We start from the raw sequence: 17,173 nt of genomic DNA, 5'->3' as shown, positions 1-17,173 counted from the left end.
CTGACAACCACCTTATGACAGGAAGGAACCATCACATTGTCTCCACCGGAGGAACGGACCGTGACAGTGAATGTAAATAGCACAGCTTGCCACAGCAGCCTGGAGGCAAGAGCTTCATGAATGGCAGCTAGTACATGTATTACTCCAAGCCCCTATACTTACTCGCAATGTCACAAGGCCTCTGTGGCAGCTGACAGATGGCGATGAATCATGCTGGAGAACAATCAAAGATAATAGGCTCTCTGATGCCGTCCCTCCTGCCCCCTAAGGAAAGGAGGCCATATTACATTAATCCTTCAGCCAGATAACTTCCATGGGGGAACAAACAGCCATGCCCAAGTGATGTCACTTCTGAACACCTAGCTGTCAGATCCGTCAACAATCTCTTTCATACACGTAACAGCCAACTCGATCTAGTTCAATAAAACCAGTGAGTTTGTATAAGACGTAAAGTACATAAATAAAAAACGCTTAGAAATTCTATCAAATGGTAAGATAAAGGTAGATCACAGAGCAGGGAGAATTCGATTTCAAACTAGCCCCTTGTCTGACAATGAGCTCCCTCCCGTGCATGCTCCTTGATCACTTTTCCCTGATGGGGAGACCTAGCCAGCTCACAGAGGAAGAGTATCTAGGCAAAGACCTGATAGGCTAGGGTCAGAGAGTAGGGAGAGGACATCCCCTATCAGTGGACTAGGAGAGACAGATAGGGGAGGAAGACAGAGGGGGGATGGGACTAGGAAGAGATGAGAGGGCTGCAACCAGGATACAAAGTGAATAAATTATAAATAATAATAATAATAGAAAAACTAAAATGATATAAGCAAAATAAAGACTGTGAGAAAAAATAACTTACCCAAACCCTTACCCAAACCTTGGAGAAAGCTCTGCACCTGATGATCTGAGCGTGCTCCCAGAGACACATGTGGTGGAGGAAGAGAAGTGACTCTCACAAGTGTCCTCTGACCTCCGCGTGCACTGCAAGGCGTGTGCGCACACCTATACATATGTACACAAACAAGTACACTCACACAGTGTAAATATACATGCAAACAAATGTAATTTTTAAAAAGTTTCCCTGTTTCAGAATTCCCCAGAAGAGCTCCAGGCACAGCTAGATCCCCTTGCAAGGTGTTACCAAAGACGATTTAGAGTGCTATGCTTCCGGGGGCTAATGGCTCATAAGTAGGGCACTCGCTTTGGTGGGTGTGTGTGTGTGTGAATGTGTTTACATGTGTGCAGGTGCCACTGAGGCCAGAAGAAGGCATCAGAGCCCCTGGAACTGGAGCTACATGCACTTGTGAGCTGTGCAGATGGGTGCTGGGATCTGAATCCCAGTCCTCTGCAAGAGCAGCAAGTGTTCCTGTTAACCACTGAGCTGCCTGTCCAGCACCACTTTTGGACACTCCTAAGAACCAAAAACAAAAACAAAAACAAAAACAAAAACAAAAAAAAAACCTCTCTGCTTAAAGGAAGGAATAGTCTGTCTATTGAAAGAGAAATACAGGGCAGCAAGACCCCTGCTGGGATGTCACACCCCGTTGTTGTGATGGATTGTGTGAGGTCAGCTTGTGCGATCTCATCAGCAGGCCTTAACCAGCAGCCTGCCTCTATGATCACAGAGACTTCATCCCAGAACGGTAACATTGGAAACCTTCTCACGATGTCATCTTAATTCATTCTCAGAGCTTGACCACAGTTTCTCCTATCTGGTCACAGGGCTGGTGAGCAGACTTGCAAAGGGCTGTGGCTAGCGAGCTAGGCTATTGGATATTTGAGGATATTAGGTATCATCTATATTTTAGATATTGGAGGACCAAGGTGAGGTAGAAGAGCAGAGGCAGCATGTTTAGCTTAACCCTGGTGCTTGGCCAAAGAGGAGGACACTGCACAAAATATCAGTGAAGAAGTGGTTCTAGATAGAGAATTGCAAATAACCATTGGATGCTGGGTTTTTCGCCAAAGACCCAGAAACACTGAGCAAAACAAGTTTTTGTCCGCAGTGTCCAAGTGGCTCAGTTTGCCACACCAACCAACTGATGCTTAGAGCCATGTTCTATTGTCTTCTGCCTGCTCATTAATAGTTGCAGGAGGACAATAATTCAAAATAATTACAGAAGAGAAAGGTAGTAATTAGCTGTACAAATTAGCTATTAAATGATTCAGAAATTTCAAAGTGAGAAGATGACCTTTTCACTTCTTATCTGGCAATGACAAATTGGGTTCTGACTCGAGAGGGAAAAAAACAAAGCATTCTAACACATGATGGATTCCTTTCGCATTCCCGTGGGGAGCCGGGTCAAGCTCATTAGAAACACGATAGAAACTGTGAATTTCAGGATGTCCATCAGCAGCCTCTAACCTGCCTACCTGGAAAGGCCACCTTTCTCTCTACACTTCTGGTACCTTCCCTTGTCACAATAAGAAGGAAAACCAGTTTTGTGCAGGGTGATAAGTATTGATCTATTTTCATTTATCTACATGTAGACATCCAGTTGGACCAGCACCATTTGTTGAAGATGCTATCTTTTTTCCATTGTATGGTTTTGGCATCTTTGTCAAAAATCAGGTGTCCATAAGAGTGTGGGTCTTTATTTCTGGGTCTTCTGTTTGGTTCCATTGATCCACCATTCTGTTTCCATGCCAGTACCATGCAGTTTTTATAACTGTTGCTCTATAGTACAGCTTGAGATCAGGGATGGAGATACCTCCAGAAGATCTTTTATTGTAGAGGATTGTTTTAGCAATTCTGGGTTTCTTGTTATTCCATACAAAGTTGAGAATTTTTCTTTCCAGGTCTGTAAAGAATTGTGTTGGCAATTTGATGGGAATTGCATTAAATCTGTAGATTGTTTTTGGTAAGATGGCCATTTTTACTATGTTAATCCTGACAAGCCATGAGCATGGGAGATCTTTCCATCTTCTCATATCTTCTTCTAATTCTTTCTTCAGAGACTTGAAATTTTTTTCATACAAGTCTTTGACTTACTTGGTTAGGGTTACACCAAGGTATTTTATGTCATTTGTGGCTATTGTGAAGGGTGTTGTTTCCCTAATTTCTTTCTCAGCCCTTTTGTCTTTTGTATACAGGAGTGCTACTGATTTTTTTTTTTTTTTTTTTTTTTTTTTAGTTAATGTTGCATCCGGCCACTTTGCTGAAGGTGTTTATCAGCTGTAGGAGTTCCCTGGTAGAGTTTTGGGGGTCACTCACGTATACTATCATATCATCTGCAAATAGTGATAATTTGACTTCTTCCTTTCCAATCTGTATCCCCTTGATCTCCTTCAACTGTCTTATTGCTCTAGCAAGGACTTCCAGAACTATGTTGAAGAGATATGGAGAGAGTGGGCAGCCTTGTCTTGTCCCTGATTTCAGTGGGATTGCTTTAAGTTTCTCTCCATTCAGTTTGATGTTGGCTATAGGCTTGCTGTATATCACCTTTACTAGGTTTAGATATGTGCCTTGTATCCCTGATCTCTCCAATACTTTAAACATGAATGGATGTTGGATTTTGTCAAATGCTTTTGCAGCATCTAGGGAGATTATCATGTGGTTTTTTTTCTTTCAGTTTGTTAATATGGTAGATCACATTGATGGATTTCTGTATATTGAACCACCCCTGCATACCTGGAATGAAGCCTACTTGGTCATAGTGGATAATATCTTTGATGTGTTCTTGTATTCGGTTTGCAAGTATTTTGTTAAGTATTTTTGCATCAATGTTCATAAGGGAGATTGAGCCAGAAGAAGAAAACAGGAAACAACCTAGGAACCTGCCACAGAGGGCCTCTGAAAGCCTCTGCCGTGCAGACTGTCAAAGCAAATGCTGATACTGATGGCCAACTGTTGGGCAGAGTGAATGGAATTTTATGTAAGAAGTGGAAAATAGCAAGAGCTGGAGAGGACAGGAACTCCACAAGGAGAGCAACAGAACAAGAAAATTTGAACACAGGGAACTTCCCAGAGACTCATACTCCAACCAAGGACTATTCGTGGAGATAACCTAGAACCCCTGCACAGATGTAGCCCATGGCAGTTCAGTGTCCAAGTGGGTTCCATAGTAATGGGAACAGGGACTGTCTCTGACATAATCTGATTGGCCTGCTCTTTGATCACCTCCCCCTGAGGGGGGAGCAGCCTTACCAGGCCACAGAAGATGACAATGCAGCCACTTCTGATGAGAACTGATAGACTAAGATCAGAAAGAAGGAGAGGAGGACCTCCCTAATCAGTGGACTTGGGGAGGGGCATGCATGCAGAAAGGAGAGGGAGGGTGGGACCAGGAGGGGAGGAGGGAGGGATTTATGGGGAGATACAAAATGAATAAAGTGTAATTAATAAAAGTTAAATAAAAAATTGAAAAAAAACAGATAATAAAAAAAAGGAAAAGCAGGGAGAGCTCACAGAGGCATGGCATCTTATGTAATCAGTTGGTACTATCCTAACACACAATGAATGGGCCGTTTCCTGTAGGAATTTAAAACATTTAGCTAGAAGTTGGGGGGAAGTTGCGTGGGTGGCCATCTTGCTGCACATGCTCTCATTCCTCGCAAAGCCGGGCGTAGCAGCACATGTCTGTAACTCCAGGGCTTCCACAAGGAGATGAGAGGTAGAAACAGGCTCCCAGGCCAGCCAGCCTATAGAGCAGCAAGCAACAAACCCTGTCTCAAACAGGTAGGAGGTGAGGACCAGTACCCAAGGCTGTCCTCTGGCCCCTACATGCTTATCATAATACATTCACACATACACACATACACACGCATACACATGCTCTTGGCTAAATATACCCACATGCCAGGTACTCCCAATCTTGACATCAAATATGGTAGGCAAAGTTCTATGCTGGGCTCATTTCCCTCTGAAAACCTTCCTGGTTAGTCTTGCTACTTCACCTGTTCAGTGAGAGCACCCTGTCCTCAACACTATTCATTTCTAACCTGGAACTATGCATAACACCCCCCCTCCCCGAATGCCTTCCTCCTCTTAGGAAAAGCTTTCCAGCACCAATGTTCCAAGTTTTCACTGCTTGTCCTGTGGTTCTTTGCACAATTTTAATTAAAGACACTTCTTTGCAAGTCAAAGCATAAAAAGCATTCTTCTGTGTGAAGGCTCAGGATCTTGCCTAGGAAAACCAAACAGCATCATGCTGTTGACACAGAAAGAAAGGCAGTTACTTCACCTCAGATCAGCAGGTGAGCACACCACTAATTCCCACATTGTCGGTCTGGTGTCTGTGTGAGAAGAAAACTTGAGAGCAACCCACTGTGGTGAAGCCACGCCCCTTTGCTCAGCATGAGAGGAAAAGACTCAGAGTAGGGGTGGCTCGACCAACCAACCGGCCATGACCACACCAGGGGACAGTGTTGGAAGACCCTGTTATTAGGGTCGCAGTCCACCATGTCCGGATAGCTCTTCAAGCTTGGGTAAACTGGAGGGCTCAGTGGGGCTTCCTTTCCTCTGTCTGACCTTATCTGGAGAGCAGCCCTAGGCACAGATGACTGACCTTACTTGGAGGATGACCCTCATAGCCTCCTGCAAGCTCTATGTGATTTAGAAGGAGTTCTGCTCCTTCCCCCTGACTTATGATAATTAGGTACTGTTATGACTACTCAGTCCTTCCCTAATAACCCTTCTCTAAGAACCCTTAATACCTCACTCCTGAAGCAATAAAATGAGTGGCCTCTCAATCTGACTCCTGGAACTCTTGTCCATTGTATTCATAGCAATCCAAACTCTATTCATCGCTTTTGCGCCCTTTGTCCTAGTAGCCAATGACCCTCAGGGGAAGGGAGGACACAGTACAGGGTGGGGCTCCATGCTTCTGCAGGTCAGCTCCTGGCTCTTGATCCAGTGCACTCTGAGCCCCACCTGCCTCTCCCAAGAGTCATTGCAGTCCCTGTTCCTGCCCTCAAGCCACAGTCACCATCAACACCTGTCATCTACAGGGTCCAGATTTGTGAATTCACTTTCCTGATAAATCAGTTCATAGGCTGCTGTCATGGTGATTTGAGGGTACAGAGTAGCAAAAGCTTTGAGCTGCCAACCCACTGCATTTTCCAAGCTCAGGTTGAACAAGGCAATGTCTGCCTTCTTGCTCCAGCCCTCCTACAGCAAACAAGTATCCTTGTCATGGTTATTTAGTGCCATAGATGTTTGCATGCCGTACTTTAGGGTGAGATTTCACTGTCAGAATGGCAACGCGTTGAGCTGTTATCCAGGGATCCTAAGGGCTTTATAGAAAAGTGCATGTGTCAGCTAAGCTTTGCACAGGTGTAGGTTATGGTACTGTTAGCTGAGATCACAATATTGTTGTGTGACTTTGGGGGGAGATGTGTACAAATGCCTGTTTACCCCAGGTAGGGAACCAACAACAGATCAGAGTATGATTCTACCCCAGTCTAGCTTGGTGAGCTGATGGGTTCATGGCAGTTATTTACAGGAGTATGGGTGAAGGATTACCATGGGTGACTCAAAGGCAGCTTCATCATGAACAAGTCCACCCCAGCCTGGGTGAGAGCATCTCAAACACAGGCCACAAGCTTCATCATTTCTACCTAAGCCCCTTCACTGTTTCACTTCTGTCCCCTTCCTGCAGGGCTTCTGTCCAAAGATCTGACACACAGCACAGCAAATTCAGTTACATAAACTGACTTCACAGAGAGCTTCGGTTAGTACCCACAATTACCAACACACATACACACACCGTACATGCAAACCCATGCCATACAGGGACACAACACACACACACACACACACACAAACACGTATACACACCCCTCACATACTTCTATCGTTGAGCTGAGAGAAGAAAATTGTAAAAAAGCAGATTTTTAATATTTTAGGAGTTGCTAGGGAACAATTTGGTTCCAAATGATGCATTTGGGGTTTGGAGAACATTGCAGGCTTCAGGCTTCTCTTAACGGTTCTTTCATCTTTAAATCATGTAAACCACCACCCTTGGCTTTGAGCATTGATTTTCACTTGTAATTTAGCAAATAATAAACAAGGTGGCAAAACAATGGCAAATCTGCCACCACAGCTCCAGGCCCAAGACTGGCACTACACACCTTAATTTTCTAATTGAGCGCCACATGCAATTAGCATCAACCGATAAGAAATAGCTATTTAACTCCAATCTGCGTGCCTGAAGGAACGAACTTTGTATGTTACCAAGAGACGTGGGCAGGGTTCTTTTGAGATCCTCACCTCATTACTGAGTGCCCCTGGGGGCATGACTCGGGCACAGAGACCTAGGAAATACCTGACCATCCAAGCCATCCTCTCACCAGGACACCTCAGGACGTGCCTAACTTCAGGGGAGGTAGAGACTCTTTGAGGTTTTGGTCCTTGGGGTCTGGAGTGGGGTGAAGACTTACTTACACTCAGTAGACTGTTGTGATTCATGTGTCTAGCGGGACCACAAAACATCCCGAGCACAGGGAAGTGGCCAGATGTTATGCAGTGCCTGTCTTCCGTGCGTACAGCGGTGGCAACCATGCGTAGCCTCCCAGAGCACAGGATACCTTTCCCTCCACACTGAGAAGGCCACTGGGCACCGATGTAGGAAGCCTCTTTGCACTGAATCCTCTGGTCTCCTGGGCATGTGCAAGTGAACTAGGTGAGAAAGTCATGTCTCTACAGACGCTTATTCAGTCCAAAAGTATAAATTCCCTCTCCAACACACACTATAAAGATGGCATATCCCCCAGGCACATATCTATTCCGTGGATGTGTTTGAGCTGTTGGTTCGTTGGCTAGCTGCCTGGCAGAGATTTCCCACGAAAATAAGAAAACCAAAAAGATTTTGGGCCCCTGGGCCTAAACTCCCACCTAGCAAGCACTGGCCAGAACAAGCTTCGCTAACTAGATTGCGGACCTTCCATTTGACCTCAGTGCCTACCCTTCACCACTGGCACATATCAACCAGTCTCTCCTATGCTCACCTGCAGACCTACAGGTGTGAAACATCATCTGGGGAGTCGAGTGTGTCACTTGTAAGTGTGCCTACTTCCACTTGTGCCACTTCAAAGTAAACACTGTGAGATGACACTCGGTGTGCTGAAGAGAGGGTTCAGTCCTTTCTTCTCCGGGGGACACGGGTTCAAATCCCATCACCCACATGGCCACTCACAACCATCTGTAGCTCCAGTTCCAGGGGGATCCAATGCCCTCTCCTGACCTCCGAGGGCACCAGATGTGCGTCATGTGGTATATAAACATACATGACGGCAAAAACATGGGACTTTGAAAATCCCAGCACAGTGCTGCCTGTCACTTTCCTGATTCTACAGATCTAAGCTGTCATGGCACGCTGGTGATACAGGCTTTATGGCTCTCTAGTTCTCCTCAGCTAAGTCTGAGCTTCTCTCTCACACACAGTGAGAGACAGGATGCGGAGCACCCTGTCTCATAGAACCAAACAACTTTGCAAAGTATTACATCCTGGGTAAGAAAAAGAGGGAAGAAAGCTATGGATCATTGTGCTTCAGAAAGAAACAAATCAAATATGAATTCATTAGCATGAGAATGGAGGGAGGAACTAGCACTTGGAAAAACTAGACATCTATGGCCACATACTAAAAACCCAATCCAAATGCATACCAAACAATATAAAACATTCCCAAGGAGACAGACAAATTGAAGGACATACAGAAATTCCCCAGGCATTGGCTGATTGGTGAGAAATGAGAGAAAAACACAATGAAGCATGTCCCTGTGACAGGGACACTGCTAAGGGTCATTCAAAGCTGCACCTGGTGCCCAACTAGGGAGATAATAGAAAACAAGCAAAACAGTAAACTAAACTAGCACCTCAGGAAGCTCCACTCACTGCTGCCAATTCTGAACAAAAAAAAAAAAAGAGGCATCAATCACTCCCTTTGCAACATTTTTATTAGTAAATGAAAGTCACAAGAGAAAAAATGTCAACAGAGCAGGACATGAGCCCCTGACAATACCCAGATGTATTAGCTAAAAGTCACAAAACTAAAGCTAAACTCAGTCATGACTACCCTTCCTTCCCTGTGTCCCATGTGTCCTCTACATGGCTGCCTGAACATCAATTTGGGTCATATGTGTCACTATTAATATCTTGCTATGTGCTCCCCCCACCTCAATATTGACTTTCTCCCTAAGTAATAATGTGTATAAAGTCATGGCTTTGCTGAGCTAGTTTTGTTTTTATTTCCTTAATAAACATTAAAATAAATTCAAAACTTCAAAAAATTCACAGGCCCACTTAAGGTAATGAGCTTATCTAACATACATGTTACTTTAATGCTTAGTATTAAATATTCTAAGAGAGGATCGGGGCTCAGACAGCACATGTCTGGCTCTGGTGGGCAGGTAAGCAGGACAAATGCACTTCCATCACACAGCCCAGTCACTGTATCTGCCACATATGGCTGCCTGGGTCGCAGACAACGCTGAGCACCAGGCCTTTCATAGCCAAACTTCAACACACAACAGAGAGGATGATGATGCCTCTTGTAGCTACCAGAAACAATTTAGAGGGATGAGAAGGAACCGTTAACATCCACAGAGCTGAGAGAAGTCCCAGACTTTCTCCTGGAGAATGTGTGTTTCTTTAGCTAAAGCAAAATTAAGAAACGTAGCCATAGACAACACTCTAAAAACACACAAGGGAGGGGGGTGGCACTAGCAACTTTTTGCTGAGCAAGTAAAAAGGTAAAAGTATTATGCCCAGATCTCGAGACCCCCAAAAGACCACCAGGAACACGAGTCGGCTGCAAACACATGAGGGTCTTTATTCAAGCTCGGGCTGTCCATTGTCCCTGGTGCAGCAGTTCAGAAAGAGCGGCCCTGAGCCTCAGGAGGGTAGAGATTTCAAAGGCAAAACCACAAGCAGAGAATTCCAAGCCTTAGTGTTACAGGATTGGGTAAGAGGGGAGTGGGTAGCTTGACCTTTAAGATGATTGGCTCGGGCAAGCTGGCCAAACCACAAGGGGGAAACAGGCTATTGAAAAGGAGCATCTTGACGTGGGCAAGGGAGTACTTTTATTTCATTGGTTGGCCCCAGGTGCAGGGCCTAATTATTCTTGCCAAGTTCCTTCTGTGGGTTTTGTTTCTTGTTGTTGTTGTTGTTGTTGTTGTTTTTTACTTACCAAGTTCCTGGAACTGAGATGGAGGAACTGGGTTACCTAAAGGGCAGAGCTCCACAAAATGGGGTCTGAAAAACAAAATGGAGTTAGTCTTGTCCTCTCAAAAGAAATTTCCAGAAGACTAGAAAAAAATACTTCCCTTGGGCTACATGGATACACAGAGGTAAACAGATTCAGGTTAAAAAAATAAAATAAAATAAAATAAAAGACAACCTCACAAAAACAAAAAGCAAAAACAACTTTTTTGTTAGTTTGTTCTTGAATAATTTTCTACTTTATTTTATATGACAATTACTGACATGGATTTTATTTTTGCAATATAGACTTCAGATCCATTGTGTTTACAGCAAAACCTGGGATTATGAACTTTTATCTAAAAAAAAATTACATCCCAACCACAGTTTCTCTGCCTCCTCTCCTCCCAGGCCCTCTCCCTTTCTGCCCCCCCATCAAATAAATTTACATATATCACCCTAAGCAAAACTCAAGTCCAAGTGGATCAAGACCTCAACAGAAAACCAGACACACTAAACCAGGTAGAAAAGAAGGTGTGGAAGAATCTTGAACACATTGGCACAGGAGGCAACTTCCTGAACAGAACACCAACAGCTCAGGCTCTAAGATCAACAATCAATAAATGGAACCTCAATCTGTGGGACACATTGAAACACACTACCGCTTCCACAAAGAGATGTTTCTGTGGGTTTTGCTTGTTTATTCGTTTTTATTTTGCTTTTTTTTTTTTCTTTTAGGTGGAGGTTGGGAGAGCAGAGGGCGGATACAAAAGGAGGATGAGTGGGATTAGGGTCCGTGATATGAAATTCACAAAGAATCAACAAAAAGTTAAAGATAAATAAATAGGGCCTCAGGAAACTGAAAAGTTTCTTTAAGGCAAAGGACACTGTCAAAAGGACAAACAGCTGCCTACAGAATGGGAAAAGATCTTTGCCAACCCCACATCTGATAGAGGGCTGATACCCACAGTATATAAAGAACTCAAGAAACTAGACATCAACAAACCAAATAACCCAATTAAAAAAGATCTAAACAGAATTCTTAACAGGAGAATCTCAAATGGCCAAGAAGTTCTTAAAGAAATCCTCAACATCTTTAGTCATCAGGGAAATGCAAATCAAAACAACTCTAAGATTCCATCTTATACCTGTCAGAAGGGCTAAGATCAAAAACTCAAGTGACAGCTCATGCTGGAGAGGATGTGGAGAAAGGGAGTGCAAACTTGTACAACCACTGTAGAAACAAAAATCTTTTTAAACAACACACTACATAATTAAAACTCAGAATGGTAGACAGAAAAGGGAATGAACATCTCCTAAGTCACTGAGTCTAGGGGAAATAAACTACTATACAATAACATTTCAAACAGTGTCCCGGGGAAAGGCAAGCATAAATAATTTATGAAATGGAAAAATGAAGAGAGGACAAAGGAAATGGAGCTTCAAAGCAGACATGATGTCCAGAGCTGTCTGAATCATCAAAGGAGTCAATAGTTATTCACAGGGCAGTGACTGACTGATGATGCCCATCTGGCCATAAATGCTGGACACACACTTTGTTTATAACAGGAACACATTTTGTCAGATCGATCCCCAGCACTGACATGAGGCAGGATGGGAAATATGTCCACAGAGTGAGCGATCAGAGATGCCTTTTCCACAGCCGAGGGGAGAATGCAATAGCTTTTATTACTGACGTAATACATTTCCACAAACTTAATGATTGAAAGCCAGCCCAGTCTATCATCACCTTGCAGTCCTGTATATCAGAGATCCTGGACAGTCTCGCAGGACTGAGGCCAAACTACTGGTAAAGCACATTCATGTCTGGTTTGTAGAGGTAACCTGTGTCCCCAGGTCCACAGCAAAAAGATTTCTTCTTGTGCTACCATTTGTCTGAGGTTTTACTGCCTCTTCTTCACCACACCTACATCCAGCCCACTGACACAGTCAAAGGCTGACCTTGTTTAAGGTCAGCTGGTTAGTAACCTTCGTTTCCATTGCGGTATTTAGCTAACAAAGCCACAGATTCCGGGAATGAGGACCTGACACTGGGGGAAAGGGGAGCATTATTCTGCCCTAATCAGATGTAGAAATCATTTGAGGTGCGGAATATAGATTTTCTTAAACTATTCCCTGTGGTGATCAGTCCTAATTTTCAGCCTGACTAGACTAAGGGACACCTGGGCAGTTAGCAGAGCACACTTCCAGATGTGTCCGTGAGGACGTTTCCAGAGAAGATTGACATCGGGGGAAGCAACTGAAGGGGATGTGGGTGACATCATCCAGTGGGCTGGGGGCCTACATGGTAAAAACATGGAAAACAAAGTCACCTGTGTGGCAGAAGCTCCGTCCACTCTTCCCGAGTGCCTGAGTCCATTGCCATTGAGGTTCCTTTAGCCTCTCAACAGAGAGCCAGCAACGACCCTCCACGGAGCTTCCGGGCTTCCTGACGTAACTGGGACAGAAGCATTGGTCCCCATTGCCCTGAAGCTTTCAGATTCTTGAAGTAAGCAGCTGTCAGTCACTCTGCCTCCCCAGAGTGAAAAAAGCTACTGTTGAACTGCCCAGTCTGCTAGTGTGTAGGCCAATACAGTGAATTAATTTAATTAATTAATTAGTAAGAAAGGGTCTCATGTAGTCTAGGCAGGTCTCAAATGTTACAATAGTTGACGATGACCTTAAACTTCTGATCCTCCTGCCTCAACTTCCTGAGTGCTGAGATTTATTCAGTGCTGGAGGTTCAACGAAGGGCTTTGTACATTCTAGGAAAGTTGCATCCCGGTCCCCCAAATGCCCTATATAATTATGTACATATTCTATTGACTCTGTTCCTCTAAAGAACCCTCACTAATGTGTTACTGATATGTTCAGCCTGCTTCACTTATACCAATGCACATTTATGTCCTCTCCGCCTGTCAAACCTTGCCTGGGTAATGACCCATGTAATGCAAAGGCAAGGAAGCAACTGTTCAAGTTGTGCAAATGAAAATAAACCAAAACCAAACATCTCCATTATCTACGGTTCTGATCTTCCCACAAGACCATCATTTTCTTTCTTTGTTTCTTCTTTCTTTCTTTTTTGTTTTGTGTTTTTTGAGACAGGGTTTCTCTGTGTACCCTTGGCTGTCCTCGACTCACTTTGTAGACTAGACTGGCCTCAAACTCACAGCCATCTGCCCACCCCTGCCTCCCTGAATGCTGGGATTACAGGCGTGTGCCATCGTACCCAGCTAGGACCATCATTTTCTATGCAACTAACAAGAAGCAGCTAGCCTGGACATGACAAAATGACTGGATTTCTACAGTAGAGAGTTCAGTCAGGTGAGGCTCTGCTTTTCAACTAAGGTGGGGGCTATGGGCCAAGCCTCTCACACAGCTTCTGCAAGGGGCCTTGTTCTTGACCATTGGGTCATTAAGGGCAGAGTGCAAGGGCAGAGTGTCTCTTAAGATAGAAGGATTTCACTGATGAGGACCACACAGGGAAGCCAGGGAGAGCCTGGACTTCCCAGGCTCACTGCTGAGTTCCTACAGCCACAGGGAAGACAAATCAGAAGGAAGTGAGCATAAACCTGATTCTGGTTCTTAAAAAAGTGGAGGGTAAGGGAAAGGAGAGAAAACAAGAGGAAAAGAAAGAAAAACCGTGAGGCTATTCCAGGGTTTGGAGCCTGAGGGGATTGCTGAAGTTACAACTTCAGTTTAGGAGGCCATGTTGCTGGTGGCAAGGACAGAGGCTGATGAGGCCCATCAGCTCCCTGCCAAGAATCCCAATGTCAAGTGCCGACAAGATTGTCAAACCTTCCACAGGGAGAGTCTAATGAGGCACTCCTACCTTCCCAGGACAATGAGAAGAACTGACTCTCCTGGCTGCCAGAAACTGCCCATTTCTGCCTGTGGGCTCTTTTGTGTCAGCATCACTTGCCTTGAGAGGGCCTTTGAAGAGCTGGCATAGTGCCTGGGCCTGTTCAGCTCTGAGTAGTTTGCACACTTGTCCCGTGGAGGGGACAAGGCAAGTGTTTCAAAATACATGCTCTGCACCTTTCTGAGAGAGGCGAAGGACCCTCTCGGAAGGACAAAATCTGCAGAAGGGGGAGTGGGGGCACAGAGCACAGACTGTGGTCTTTACACAGCATCTCTACACCCCACAGTGTCAACTCCACACTTGTCCGCGTGTGTGAACTGGTATGCTCTTTGGAAGTGGTAAAAGCAAGGCAATGGATGGGTAAGATCATTTAGGAGAAAATTTAGAGCCTGGTTGGAGAAAAGGCAAAATCATGGAAAGAAGCGCTAATTTATGACTTCGTTTCATGTCTAAAATATTTCACCATTTCAAACTTTCCATTGGTACCATGTCTTCGTTGCTGTTTTGTTGCTGGGACAAAGCGTCATGACCAAGGCAACTCTTACTAAAAAAAAAAATTTTAAAGACTTAATTGCAAGCGTGCATACATTTTCAGAGGGTTAGTCCTTTATCACCATGGTGGGAAGCAGGCAGCATGGAAGCAGGCATGGTGCTGGAGAGGTTCCCAAGAGCTACATCCTGATTTGCAAGCTGGCCGGGAGGCAGAGAAAGGGGCCCTGGGCCTGGTGTAGGCATTTGAAACCTCAAAGCCTACCCACAGTAACACACATCCTCCAACAAGACCACACCCACTCCAACACTGTCCCACCTTCTAATCCTGGTAATTCTTTCAAATAGTTCTACTCCCTGGTGATTAAATATTCAAATATATGAGCCTATGGGAGCCATTCCTATTCAAATTACCACATTCTACGACCGAGGCCCTGTGTGGACAGCTACAAAGCTGGGAGTGTCTGAAACCTGCCAGCCAAGGTGCTCCTGCCTGAGCTCAGAGCTCTCCTCAGAGGACAGCGACCATGCTTGACTTACCAGGTTGCCATTTTGGAGACTGAAACAAATGGAATTAAAAAGAGGCTTTCCCTGGAGCACTGACACGGACTTTATGTCCCAAAGATGTTTAGTTAGAGAAAGAATTATGATGTTAGATAAGAGGTTGGTTAGTTTGTACATCCAAGCCATGGGCTAGAGTACATGGAGGTGATGATTGGGACTTAGGAGACAGGGAAACAGGGCCTGTGCTCTTGGCGTGGAACCTTTCCCATCCTGGTCCTAGTTTTTTTGTTTGTTTGTTTTGGAGCTTTGAACTCTGAAACCACTAATGATGTGGAACAAATTTTAATTCAAGGGTTGAGTGACTGCCAGGCTTCAGTAGAAGACTGACTTTCATATTGGGGTAGTGGTTCACTTGAAAACACACAACAAAATAAAAACATCTTTGCTGATCCTCAAAATGCCCAGTGTGGACCATGAAATTCATTGATTCTTTTTTGTTTGTTTGTTTTATATGTGTATATGTGTACTGAGTGTGTGTGTGTGTGAATGTATATACACGTGAGTATATGTGTGTGAGTGTGTGTGTATGTACCCATATTCACACAGGCCTACATATCCCCACATGTTTTGAGGTCAGTCCTCACCCTCTACCTTAGGTGAGACTAGGTCTCTCATTTGCCACTGCCTATGCCAACCTAGCCATTAGTTTGCAGGGTTTCTTCTTTCCCCTCTCACCACAGGAGCTGAGGTTCAGATGTGTGCTGCTGTGTCCAGTTTTACGTGGGTGCAGAGGATTCAAACTTAGGTCTTCATGCTTGCACGATGAGCTCGTTACTTTGAGCCAGCTCCCTGGCCCTTGGATCCATCAACTATTCATATCATCTAGGCCCCCATCCAGAGCTATATCATAAACTTTTGGGGCTATGTATTAGGTGTCTATGAAAATATTGCTTAAATGTAAGCTTGTACCACACTGCTAGCTTTTGTCTTAGACTACACAGAATTCATTTTAAAAATAGACCAAAATACATGATATATTTGAAAGAAATGTATTTGATCCCCCAACACTGACTATAGATCAATAAAAGAAAAAAAAAACTAAATCTAGACTAAGCACTGATCTTTCAATAAAGATGTTTTTCAAAGAACAAGCTATAAAGTCCTAAGGGGAGATACTAGTCTGACACTTATCGATTTGCAAATGGTTCTGTATTACCTTGAATTTAACAAGCATAAAAGTTTTACCCCAAGTGCAAGATTTTTTGTTTGCATCCCCTTGGGTTCTTTTAGAAACCGTCCTTCCTTTATACTAGTAATAAGAACATATGTTCAAAATAATCCCTGTGTGAATGACTGATCAGAAACAGCTAGCCAGCATGCTTTCATGACAGAACCTTCAAACACATGGACTTAAGAAGACTTGAAGGGAGAAATAAGTTTCAGAGGAAATTCTGCAACACGAAAGATTTTTTTGTAATTTCAGTTCTACACTGAACAGATGACTCATATGCTTTGAATATGAACCAGCTCATCTCTACCTCAGTCACAAAACTAGCCCAAAGTCCTGTTGAGACCTGAGTGGGCAAGATAAGGGAACAAGATTTTGGCCTTTCTTTATGGGCCCCACAGTCATGTGGCACAGTGCCTCATCCGTTACCAGTCCAATCAGATTACTGCTAATCTAACCAGGTTGAAGCAGAGAAGCTTTGCTCCTGCTTTGCTTTCTATTGCTGTCACACAAACATTCTCACAAAAACAAAAACAAAACCTTGCAGGGGGAGGGGAAGAGCTTTTTTTTTTTTTTAACACTTCCCTCTCATTCCCTCATTAAGGGAAGTTAGGCAAAAACTCAGGGCAGGAACTGAAGCCTAAATCACCAAGGAGCGCTGCTTGCTCTCTTGCTCCCCATGGCTTGCTCAGTTTGCTCTTTTATACAACCCAGGACCACCCCGTCCAGAGATGGCATCACCCACAGCGGGCTGGCCCTCCCACATTGATCATTAATCGGAAAAATGCCCCTACTGCCTCGCCACATGCCCATCTGAAAGCCAGAGAGTTCCCTCTCACTAGACATGCCTGGGCTTGGTGAATGTTTCAACACTTAGGGGGAACCAGGGCCAGGAGACTCCAAAGATGCTGTATCATAGCCCTTCACTGGTTTCAAAAAGAAAGAACTTCTAAA

Source organism: Meriones unguiculatus, chromosome 1, assembly GCF_030254825.1.
Source record: "Meriones unguiculatus strain TT.TT164.6M chromosome 1, Bangor_MerUng_6.1, whole genome shotgun sequence".
Lineage (NCBI taxonomy): Eukaryota > Metazoa > Chordata > Mammalia > Rodentia > Muridae > Meriones > Meriones unguiculatus.
The sequence above is the reverse complement of the archived record's forward strand: the minus strand, read 5'-3'. Positions refer to the sequence as shown.